This window comes from Oryctolagus cuniculus, chromosome X (assembly GCF_051225735.1).
Source record: "Oryctolagus cuniculus isolate XC-2025 breed Fujian yellow rabbit chromosome X, ASM5122573v1, whole genome shotgun sequence".
Taxonomy (NCBI): Eukaryota; Metazoa; Chordata; class Mammalia; order Lagomorpha; family Leporidae; genus Oryctolagus; species Oryctolagus cuniculus.
The window spans coordinates 16714942-16726708 of NC_142888.1; positions in this window are offsets into that span (position 1 = coordinate 16714942).

An 11767-nucleotide genomic window follows, 5' to 3' on the forward strand; every position below is an offset into this window, starting at 1 on the left:
TTTGCTATTTAAATAAAAGTGGAAGCCAGTGTTGTGGTGTAGCAGGTTAGTGATATTGACATCCCATATCAGAATGCCAGTTTGAGCCGCAGCTGCTCTGTTTCCAATCCAGCTCTCTGCTAATGCACCTGGGAAGGTATCAGAAGATGTCCCAAGGGTTGAGTCCCTGCCACCCACGTGGGAAACCAGGATGGAGTTTCAGGTTCTTGGCTTCAGTCTGCTACAGGCTGTTTGGGGAGTAAACCAGTGGATGGAAGATCTCTCTCCCTCCCTGCCTCTCTCTGTCAATCTTTCTTTCAAATAAATAAATACATATTTCAAAAAGAAAAGACAGCTAAGTAAAATGCTCTGGTGACCACCTCCCCACACACACCAAGTCACTTTCACAAGAGCTAAGGAAGATAGGTGAGAGACCACAGTACTTCATTTCAGTATAATAAGAAGGAAAGTCACATTGAAGAAACCAGGAGGTAAAGAGTCTCATGTCCCCTCTCCCCAAGCTCCAGGGAGCGCAGCATGGGGAGAAATACCTCCTGTTTGAAGGAGAGGGAATTGAAGCCTAGTGCCAGGCCCACTGAAAAACAGAGTCACACTGAGCCCCATGGCCACTGCCCTCAGGCTCATCTCTGCAGACTGAATGTAGAGCCACCACAGCCAATTGACTTCTGCCACCTCTCCCCCAGCTGTCAGTAGAAGGCACAACAAGACTCTAGCAGCTTTGGAGAATGCAGGAGATGGAGCTGTGATATTGTCTCAGAACTTGTTTCAGCATTTGTCACCTCTGGTCTCAGGCAGGCGTAGTGTACATTTGACCCAGTGACTGTGAGACCTAAGTGGAACTCAGCCTGGGCCCAGTATGGGTGGCCAGTGGGCCAATGAGTCTAACTCAGCAACAGATCGACCAAAGCAGGGAGAACTTTGGTCCTACCCCCAGGCTGCACTGGTCTCAGTAGACTGTGGACTCTGGGTGTGATCTAGCATCATGGCAATGGTGGCCACTGGAGTAGGAGTCTAGGTCTACCCCAGGCCCAGGAAGAGGCTTTTAGGAATGGGCTATGCTTTTTTAGGCACTTCATCAGTTCATTCTGGACAATACATCAACAGCATATTTGGGACAAATCTGAGGTTGAGGAGTATTGTAAGACTGAAAAAGGGAAAAAAATATCAACAGCAGACCTGAGACAAACCTCAACCAAGGGTGCTATCTAGTGCTTGAATAGCAGAAGCAGCCATAGGCTCAGAGAAAACAAACAAACTGCTTAGAATTTCTGGAAGGGTCGTCACAAATCCAAACCAGAGCACTACAGCTAATCCTTCAATGCAGAGATGATGTTATATACCAGCAAGTAGGGGGAGAGGGGGTAAAGACAGTGGGCACTTCACCAAGGAAAGTATATGGATGTCAAAAATGCACATAAACAGATGGTTCAAAGTCATTAGTTGAGGGAAATAATTAAAATCACAATGAGCTACTACTATACACCAATTAGTTAGAATGTCTAAAATTAAAGTGACCAGGGTAGGCATTTGGCATAGAGGTTGCAAGCCACTTCAGACACCTGCCTACAACATCAGACATCTTGGGTTTGACTCTTGGCTCTGTTCTCAATTTCAGCTTCCTGCTAATGTGCACCGTCAGAGGCAGCAGCTAATGGCCCAAGTGCTTGGGCCTCTGTTGCTCATGCTGGAGTCCTGGGTTGAGCTCCTGGCTCCTGGCTTTGGCCTGGCTCAGCCCAGCTGTTTATTTAAGGGTAATTTATTAAGTCTATCAGTGAATGAGAGATCTCTCTGTCTGTCTTTCGGCAGCCAGTCTGGGCAAGGGTGAAGCAAGGAGCCTGGAACTCCATCCTGGTCTCCCACATGTGCAAGGTCCCAAGTCCTGAGACCCTCTTCCACTGCCTTCTCACATGCATAAGCAGGGAGCTCTATTGGAGAAATAGAGCCGTTGGGACTCGAACTGGCACAACCTTATGGGATGTGGAATCTTAAGCAGCAGCACCACAATGCCATTCCCCAAATAAATAAATTTTTAAAAAATACAGATAAAATGACTGACTATACCAAGTGTTGGTCAGAATGTAGAACAACTGGAAGTCTCAAACATTTCTAATGGAAATGTAACATGATACGACCACTTTAGAAAAACAGTTTCACAGTTTATTAAATGATTAAACACATACATGCCATGTAATTCAGTTATTCCACTCTTTAGTATTTGCTCAATGAAAAAGAAGTCAAATAAAGTTGAAGAAGTCTTGAATATCAGTGTTCATAGCAGCTTTACTTGTCAATAGCTAAAATTGGGACCATTCCAAATGTTCATCAACAAGCAAATGAATAAAAATATGGTTGTATATCATGCTATGGGATATTATTAAGGAATGTTATTAAGTAATGGACAGCTGCTACATACAACAACATTGATGAATCTCAAAATAATTTCGCTGCATGGACAAAGTCAAACAAGATGAATACATTTAAGGGAAACTCTAGAAGTCACTAACTAATCAATAACAACAGATAAGAAACCATTTGTTGCCATGGGATGGAAGATGCAGGAGAGGATTACAAAGAAGCACAAAGAAGCTTTTAGGAATTAAATATTCATTGTTTTGATTTTGGTGATGATTTCATGACTGTGTATGCATATCAAAACTTATCTAATTGTGTACTTTAAATATGTGAGGTTCACTGCATGATCGTTACATCTCAGTAAAGCCATAAAAATAATATACATTTTTATTTCTGCAGTAAATGAGATTGCTGTATTCTAAAAGAGAGATATTTACTGTTACATTTGGTTCTTTGCCATCAGTGCAAGAGACTCCTGAGTAATGACCAGAATGGAGAACATGGTCAAACAGTAGCTGCCCTGTGGGTTAAGACAAGGTAAAAATAACTTTAAGTAACTTCGAAGTGAGGGTTTAAAATGTGAAAAAAATGACACTCATTCTGCATCTGAGGACAGAGATTACAATCATTATGACCAGTGATTTTCAGATAATGTGGCATCCTCCGTAATGCAAATTAGGGCTGAGAGAAGACAAACTGGTTTTTTAATGTAATAATGCCAGGGTTTTAGTTTCCAAAAAGATATAAAAGGAATAATAGATTTCTGTGACAGAACTTTATCCTTTGCCTCTTTTAAAGAGAGTTTTGGGAGAAAATTAATTTTTGTAAAACCAGGCTGTATTCAATATTAAGTTAGCCAGAAAGCCAGCCAGGGCCCCTTACTCTTCATGTCCTCCTTCCTTCCTCCCCAGTTCCTATAATAAGCAACACTAGATTCTGAGCCTGTCTGCCTTGGAGGAGTGGCAACTAAAAGGAAGAGATATACCAGTTACCCTGATCTAATCATTATACAACATATACATGTATCGAAACTTCACATGGTATTCCATAACTATGGACAATTATTAACTGTGAGTCAAAAAAAAGTTAAACCTCAATTTGTTGAAATTTTGTTCTTTGACACTAGAAACCCACTCTCCATAACTTTCTGAAAAAAATTCTACCTCAAGGACTCCCCAGAAGAAGTGTTCACAGGGAGGTGCCTCATGAGAGGCACTTTGCTAGAAAACCACCCAAGAGCCAAGCTGCTGGACACTAGATGCTGCTGTCCGGTGCTGGTGCTGGGGGCTGAAGAAGCTGCCCGCATTAGAGAAGCCCAGAGCCTGAAATGGAATCCTTTCTTTCTGCAGTGTGCCTCCAGCCCATTCTACAGACAAAGCTTAACATTGTGCAGCTGGCAAAAGCAGTGTGTTTAAAGGGCACAGATCCACTTTCCCATAGCAAGTGGAAAGAGTGAATGTGGTCCTCGGTGTCAGTGACTCAATAACCAGTGCAGGAAGCAAGAAAGAAAGGGGAGAGAAATCAGAGAGCAAGATGATGTCTAAGAGGGAGGCCCTCAGAAGGCACATTTACACACTCACAAGCTTCTTGTGAAGCTGAACGCTGGTCCATAAGCAACAGCCGCTGGTTCTCTGTGGTTAAGAACAGTACAGTGTCTGTTCTGCATTCTGTGGGAATCACTTTCAGAAAACTGTGGTGTCTTAGGCAGGAAAGACACCATCATCCCCCAAGGTCTTCAGCTAGCTCTGGCCTTATTTATAAGGTGGATGAGTAAGGGCCAAGGGGTATTTACTGAATGATGATGGCTTAAACAGACTAACAACACAGTCATCTCCCCCAGTTTATCCATCTCCAGTGGGGACAAAAAGCAAAGAAAGGATAATTTAAGAGACATTTATTAAGTACCACTTACCACGTACTATACTACATATACCTAGATACAGTTTACAGGAGAAGCATCTGAGAATTAATGACTGGCCCAAGTTGCAGAGCTGTGGAATACTGACTACTTGATAAATATCACCAAAATGATGTATTGACAAAAAAAATGACTTTACTCTTACTGTAGGAAAAGAATCTTGGGCTAGGAGGAGAAAGTCAGAATATATGAAATTTTTGAAGTCTGGCTTAAAGCAGACCTTTCATTGAGGGTCTTTCATTAGGTAAGGATCATGATGCAGTGGACAGAGCAAGGTGAGAGTTTTAAGACAAGGGTGTCAGAGTCTGGGGAATAAAGTTTTTGATGCTTTCTGTTGAAGAGCCAATATGTCTTTTAGGAAGTTCCCAGATTGAGCAATAAAGTTATTTTCAGCTGTTATCTTCTTGAGCAAGAGTCTCCTGGGATAGTAAATTATGTTGATGAATACAGTAGAGTATGGAGTGGTAAAATCACATTAATGATTATAAATGATAAACTTTGTGGGTATAGATTGGATTGTCATCTATAAGGCTCTCTCTTATTTCTCCTTCATGACAAGGAGCTGGCGTTGTAGTGCACTGGGTTAAGCTACCACCTATGAGGCTAGCATCATATCAGAGCACTGATTGGAGTACCAGATGCTCTGCTTCAGATCCAACTTCCTGCTAATGTGTCTGGGAAAGCTGTGGACAATGGCCCCTGCCACCTATGTGTGAGAGCAGGATGGAGTTCTGGGCTCCTGGCTTTGGCCTGGCCCAGTCCTGGTGATGTAGCCTTCTGGGGAATGAACTAGCAGATGGAAGATCTCTTTCTATCTCTCCCCCTTTCTCCCTGTCATTCTGCCTTTCAAATAAATAAAAATGCTATATTTTAAAAATGATATTACTTTTTTAAAAATTAGTTATGATATGTGGCAAATTCTGTAAGTGCATTTATCATTAACCAATTTCAATATTAAGACTACTCTTAGCATAACAACTCTTTTCTAGACGTCACAGTACTTCCTATGTGCTCTTACACATACTCATATTATCTCATTTAATCATTATAATAACTATGTGGTATGTACTATTTTCATCCACATTTTAGAGGTTAAGTTACTTGCTGCAGACCAAATGCAGCAATAGACTGAGCTGGGATTTGAACCCAAGCAGTCTGATTCCTGCGTCATTGTTCAAGCCCTGAATATTAACATTTCCATCTTAGTTACCATTCCCTCTATTCAAGTGCAGTTCAGATAATTCAGATCAGAGAGGTGATTTGTCCAAGGTGATTCAGTTAATAAATTAGGGTCTTAGACCTCAGTTTTCAGTCTCCTGTCCCTCTTGCCTAAGTTGTTTTCCTCTCTGTCCCTCACTTGACTTTCCATAACCATCTCAACTTCCAAAGAACAATTAACAAACCTATTAAATATTGCCCAACAAAGCAAAATACACAAAAAACTAGTTCTTTATTAACTTAAAGCAGGAGTCTCTTCAAGTTAGAGAACTGAGTGAACTTTGATTCCTGCTATAAAATACAAAATGAGTCAGGCACAGAATTTTCATGTTCTCATAGCTTTGACGTGGCTTCGCTAAATGACCTTAATTAAGAACTGACTGAAAGAAATAATCTTTACATAAAACAAATATTTGACTCTTATAATAGAATTGTAAATAGAGCAGTGATTTGTGATTTCTCAATTTGTTCTTCCTCACTGCAGAACATTTAACTAGTTTTGATCTGTAATCAGGATAAATACAGTACAAACTTAAAATTTATAATAATAAGGACACATTGGGGTATAACGTTTGCCGTAACAGTTAGGACACTTCTTGGAACACCCACATCCCCTATCAGAGTACCTGAAACCCAGCTCTGTTTCAGATTCCAGTCTCTTCCTAAAGGACACCCTAGGAGGAAGTGGTGATGATTCAAGTACTTGGGTCCCTTTCACCCATGTGGGAGACCTGAATTGAGTTCCCAGCTCCTGGCTTCAGCCTGGCTCAGCCCCAGCTGTTGCAAGTATTTGGGGAGTGAACCAGTGGATGGAAGACCTTTGCCTGTCTTTCTCCCTTTCTTTTCAAATGAAATGAAAATAGATGAATAAAAAATTTTAAAACAAAAGCAATAAGGAGACCAGCATTGTGGCACACAGCAGGTTAAGCTGCCACCTGCAACACTGGCATCCTATATGAGCACCCATTTGAGTCCCAGCCACTCTACTTCCTATCCAACTCCCTAGTAAAGTGCCTAGGAAAACAGCAGAAGATGGCCCAAGTACTTGGGTCTCTGCCACCCACGTGGGAGACCAGGATGAAGTTCCAGGCTCCTGGCTTTGACCTGGCCCAACCCCAGCCATTGTGGCCATTTGGGTAATGAACCAGAAAATGGGAGATCTCTCTCTTCCTCTTTCTCTCAATCTCTCTCTCTCTCTCTCTCTCTCTCTCTCTCTGTCTTTCTGTTGCTTGCTCCCTTCCCCCTCCCTCCCGTTAACTCTGCCTTTTAAATAAATTAAATAAATCTCTGGGGAAAAAAACAATAAGGACACACAGACAGGAAAGATAAGCCATGAAAAAAAATGTCATCTCTGGAAAAAAAAAAAAACAATAAGGACACACAGACAGGAAAGATAAGCCATGAAAAAAAATGTCATCTCTGGAAAAAAAAAAAAAAACAATAAGGACACATAGACAGGAATGATAAGCCATGAAAAAAAATGTCATTTTGAAAAGAAAAGAATAAAGCATAGCATCACTAAACTAAGCATTTTTTACCATTAACTCAGGAAATGTGACTTTTTTTTTTTTTTTGACAGGCAGAGTGGACAGTGAGAGAGAGAGAGAGAGAGAGAGAAAGGTCTTCCTTTGCCATTGGTTCACCCTCCAATGGCCGCCGCGGCCGGCGCGCTGCGGCCGGCGCACCGCGCTGATCCGATGGCAGGAGCCAGGAGCCAGGTGCTTTTCCTGGTCTCCCATGGGGTGCAGGGCCCAAGCACCTGGGCCATCCTCCACTGCACTCCCTGGCCACAGCAGAGGGCTGGCCTGGAAGAGGGGCAACCGGGACAGAATCCGGCTCCCCGACCGGGACTAGAACCCGGTGTGCCGGCGCCGCTAGGCGGAGGATTAGCCTAGTGAGCCGCGGCGCCGGCCTAGGAAATGTGACTTTTTAAAAGTCATTGGTATTGACCTTCTTGGAAATTTAACAGAATGAAAACTCTTCTTTCAGTTGATGTGCCCTTTTTCCTGAATTCCAAAGTTGGCAGACAAGTTGATGTTCAACTTTGAGCGAAGGAAGAGAAAAGAAGATAAGTGTGCAGCTTACAGACAATTGCCAATGAAGATATTACCTTTCTTTGTTGAGCATTTCACAACCAGATTACATAACCTTTACAAGGTATGTCATCAGCAGCAGCAACATATTAAATAACATATCTAAGCACACAAGGATATTTGGCTTTTTGGTTAGTGTGGTTTAAAGTAGGTTTGGTTACTTCCTATCTTTCCTCTTTGTGGGTAGTATGGAAGAAGAAAGGAGTGAGAAAGAGGTAACAGATCTGCTGGGAGAAAGGCAGGAATGTCCTCCCTATTCACCCCCCACAAACCCAACACCCACACCCATATTACATAAGGAACTCTATACAGATGAAAGAAGCTCTTTATATTTCCCTGAAAATGATACCATAATTTTGTGTCTCACAGCTGCCTTTCCTTGTATTTACATGCCCAAAACCACCATAGTTTCTACTCTTTATCTGACCCCAACCCTTCCTCACCTTGCATTCACACTCTCTTGATACCATTTCCTTGAGAACCAAGCTGTCACCTGGTTTCTATTATTGTTCACCTTTAAACCAGGTTTAAAAAATTTCACTGAAGAAGAAACATTTGTCAAGCAGCAGGCAAATATTTGCTGAGAGCCTGTTGTGGGACCTTGTCTTTACTTAATAGCAGGTAGATGAAGTAGAGGAAGTTCCCTCCAAAATGGAAAACTCTAAGCCTCTCATTAGCCAACAGTGAGAGCTTCTTCTATCTGGTCACCTCAGCCTTGAAGTTTTGTCCGTGCTTTAAGATAAAACAAAGTAGAATTCTGTCTACACTCTAGGAGTAACACTTCTAGAACTAGAAGTTCAAAGACCTGCACTATGAGTTCTGGCTTAATTCCCTAATAACCCATACCACCTCTCTAGGTAGGTCACTCTTGTTCATGATTAACCTTCCCTATTTCAGTTTATATTAACTCCATTTCAGACAATAATTTATTTTCTGTATGTTTTCAAATTCTGCCTTGGATACTATTAATGCCACAAAATTGCAAGAAAGATTAAGCTTAGGTCAGAAATCATATAATTGTTCAGGAAAATGTGCACTTGGGACCTTACAAAAGAATATATATTCCTAAATAGTATGACTTTATTTACTTCTAGAAGCAAATTTCTCTTATCATCCCCCAATTTAACTTTGACTCCTGAATTTTCAATCAGGTTTCTATTTCAAACCAAATTGTATTCTGTTTGTTTTTCCACCTAAATCTTCAGAGTAAATTTTGTGTATGTGTGGCTGTGTGAATGTCACGCAAATACACCTCAAATAAGTGTTGCTAACCGGTACCTTTTGTCAGTAAAGAACAATGAGAAGAAGTGTGTTACAGCAGGGCCTCTGGGGGATGGGGTTGGTAGAAGTTTCCCAGGTGATGTGCCAAGGACAGAATACTTGGTCTCCATGAGAAGACACCTCTGTGTCTGCAAAGACCATAGTTGCATTAGGGGATGAAAGACTCCACAAAAGGGCAAGTGCACTGATACAGAAGCAGGACCAGTAAACACAGCTCAAAATAAAGGGTGAAGAGATAAAGCAATTAAGAGCCCTGTTACCTCCCAGGTTCAACTTAGACAGAAAACTCGTGTAACAGGTTTTCCTTCCGGCTACACTAGACTGAAGTACTGTCAGAGAACGCCACATTCCTCCTCTCTGGGAGAAATTGATAGCGTTCCAGCCCCTCTGGCTTCACCTCCAGAGTATCCAGGTATTGTCTCAAAAGTGGCCATTGTCCTCCCATCCTGTAGAAGGCAGACTAACTCCTCCCCTCCCCAGTTGTCTCCTTTGTATCTCTGGAACCTGTGATTAGGTGTCCTTCCATGAGGAGAGGGAATTAAGGTTGTAAATTGAATCAAGGTTGATTATCAGATGACCTTATATAGGGGAATTATCCTGGGTTATCTGGTAGAGCCAGTTGTAATTACAAAGGTCCTTGAAAGCAGACTGAAGAGAGTGTTAGGAGTAATGCAATGGGAGATAGACTGGACTGACCACTGCTGACTTTGAAGTTGGCCTGAGCCAAGCAGTACAAGCAGCCTCTGCAGCTGGAAAAGACAAGAAAATGAATTCTCACCTAGAGTCTCTAGAAAGGAATGCAGCCTTGCCAACACCTTCATTTCAGCCGAATGAAACTGATCCTGGACTTTGACCTCAGAACTCTAAGATGGTAAATGTGTGCTGTGTTAAGCCTCTAAGTTTGTGATCATTTGTTACAGTAGCCATGGAAAACTGGGCCTCATATTACCAGCTGGTAATATTCCTTTTTGGAAAAACAATTCTTTATTTAAAGACAGAGAGACAGAAACAGATCTTCTATCTGCTGGTTCACTCTCCATGTGCCCACAATAGCCCAAGGATGGCCCTGAATGTAGCCAAAAAGCTCAGAGCTCAATCTGGGTGTCTCACATGGATGGCAGGGACTCAAGTACTCGAGTCATCACCAGCTACTTCCCAGGGTGCGCACTGGCAGGCAGCTGGAATCTGGAGCAGATCCAGAACTCAAAACCAGGCACTCTGATATGGGATGCGGGCGTCTCATGTGGCAGCTTAACCTGCTATACTACAACACCCATTCCATATTCATAATTTAATGTTTCACTTTATTGGACTTTTATAAATTACTTGTTATACATATAAGGGAAAAATAGTTTTCTGTTTTTCCTTAACAATCTCATTCATCTAAGGTTGTAAATGTAATAGTTATCCTTTGAATTTTTCTTTTTATGATTTACTTGAAATTCCACAGACATTTTTCCAGGTCAGTTCACATGGATATAATTCAATGTAAAAGTTAAAATAGGGGAGGGCATTGTGGCATAACAGGTTAAACCACGACTTGGGACACTTGCATCCCCTATCTGAGTGCTGGTTTTGTTACCAAGAAAGCAAGGGTTCTTGTCTTCGCACAAGAAAGAATTCAGGCATGAGACAGAGTAGTGGAAAGCAAAATAGCAAGGTATTAGGATAGGGACATCTGTAAGAATGGATGGGCACCTCTCCAGACAGAACCTGAGAGAGAGTACCCAGTTGCTCAGACTGGGGGAGAGCGAGGTTACATGGTTGAGTGGAGAGAATACACCTGGGCAGGCCAGGTGGGTGGCTCAGCAGAGAGGCAAAGGGCTGAACGCACAGTCCGGTTGAGGCCAGGGGTTTTTAAGGGGATCGATCTTACCTTCTGCCTCTTCTCCTCCTGGAACAAAGGACTTTTGGATGTAAATATGAAAAATTCCTTTCTGATTTTCCCCCTAAAGTTATCAGACAGGGAAAAGCCTGACTGGCATCGCCCAGGTTAAAGGAAGGATGGTTATTGGGTAGAAGGGGCAGGACGTTTGAAGTGCAGATACTGGGCTGCACCTGGAAGGTTATCGGGATGACTTTGAGATGCAGATGCTGGACCTGGATGTCAATGCCTTAGGCCTTTCTCACACACACAGAAGCTCATTTCTGACTTCCTACCTAACAGTTTGAATATTGGCTACTCCACTTCCACTCCTCTTTCCTACTAATGCACCTGGGAAGGTAGTGGATGATGGCTCAAATGCTTCAGTCCCTGCCACGCACGAGGCATAACTGGATAAAGATCCTGGCTCCCAGCTTCAGCCTGGCCCAGCCCCTGGCTAATGCAAGCAACATGTGAACCAACAGATTGAAGATCTATGTCTCTCTTTCTCCTACTCAGCCTTTCAAATAAACAAATCAGGCTTTATGAAGTTAAAATACTTATTCTTTAAAAATGAAGGAATATACGGGGTGGCACTGTGGTACAGTGGACTAACGCCCGGGCCGAAACACCAGCATCCCATATGGGCGCTGGTTCGAGATCCGGCTGCTCCACTTTTGATCCAGCTCTCCGCTATGGTCTAGGAAAGCAGTAGAAGATGGCCCAAGTCCTTGGGTCCCTGCACCCATGTGAGAGACCTGGAAAAAGCTCCTGGCTCCTGGCTTAAGATAGGCGTAGTTCCGGCCATTGTGGCCAATTGGGGAGTGAACCAGTGGATGGAAGACCTCTCTCTCTGTCTTTCTTTCTTTCTCTGGCTCTCCTCTCTCTGTGTAACTCTGACTTTCAAATAAAATGGATAAAAAATAAATAAAAATGAAGGAATATAAAGAATAAAATATACAGACAAGTATAAACTTGAAACCAGAAACAAAGAGAAGAAACAAATATTGGTCCATGACTCCACAGCCTACATCAATTTCA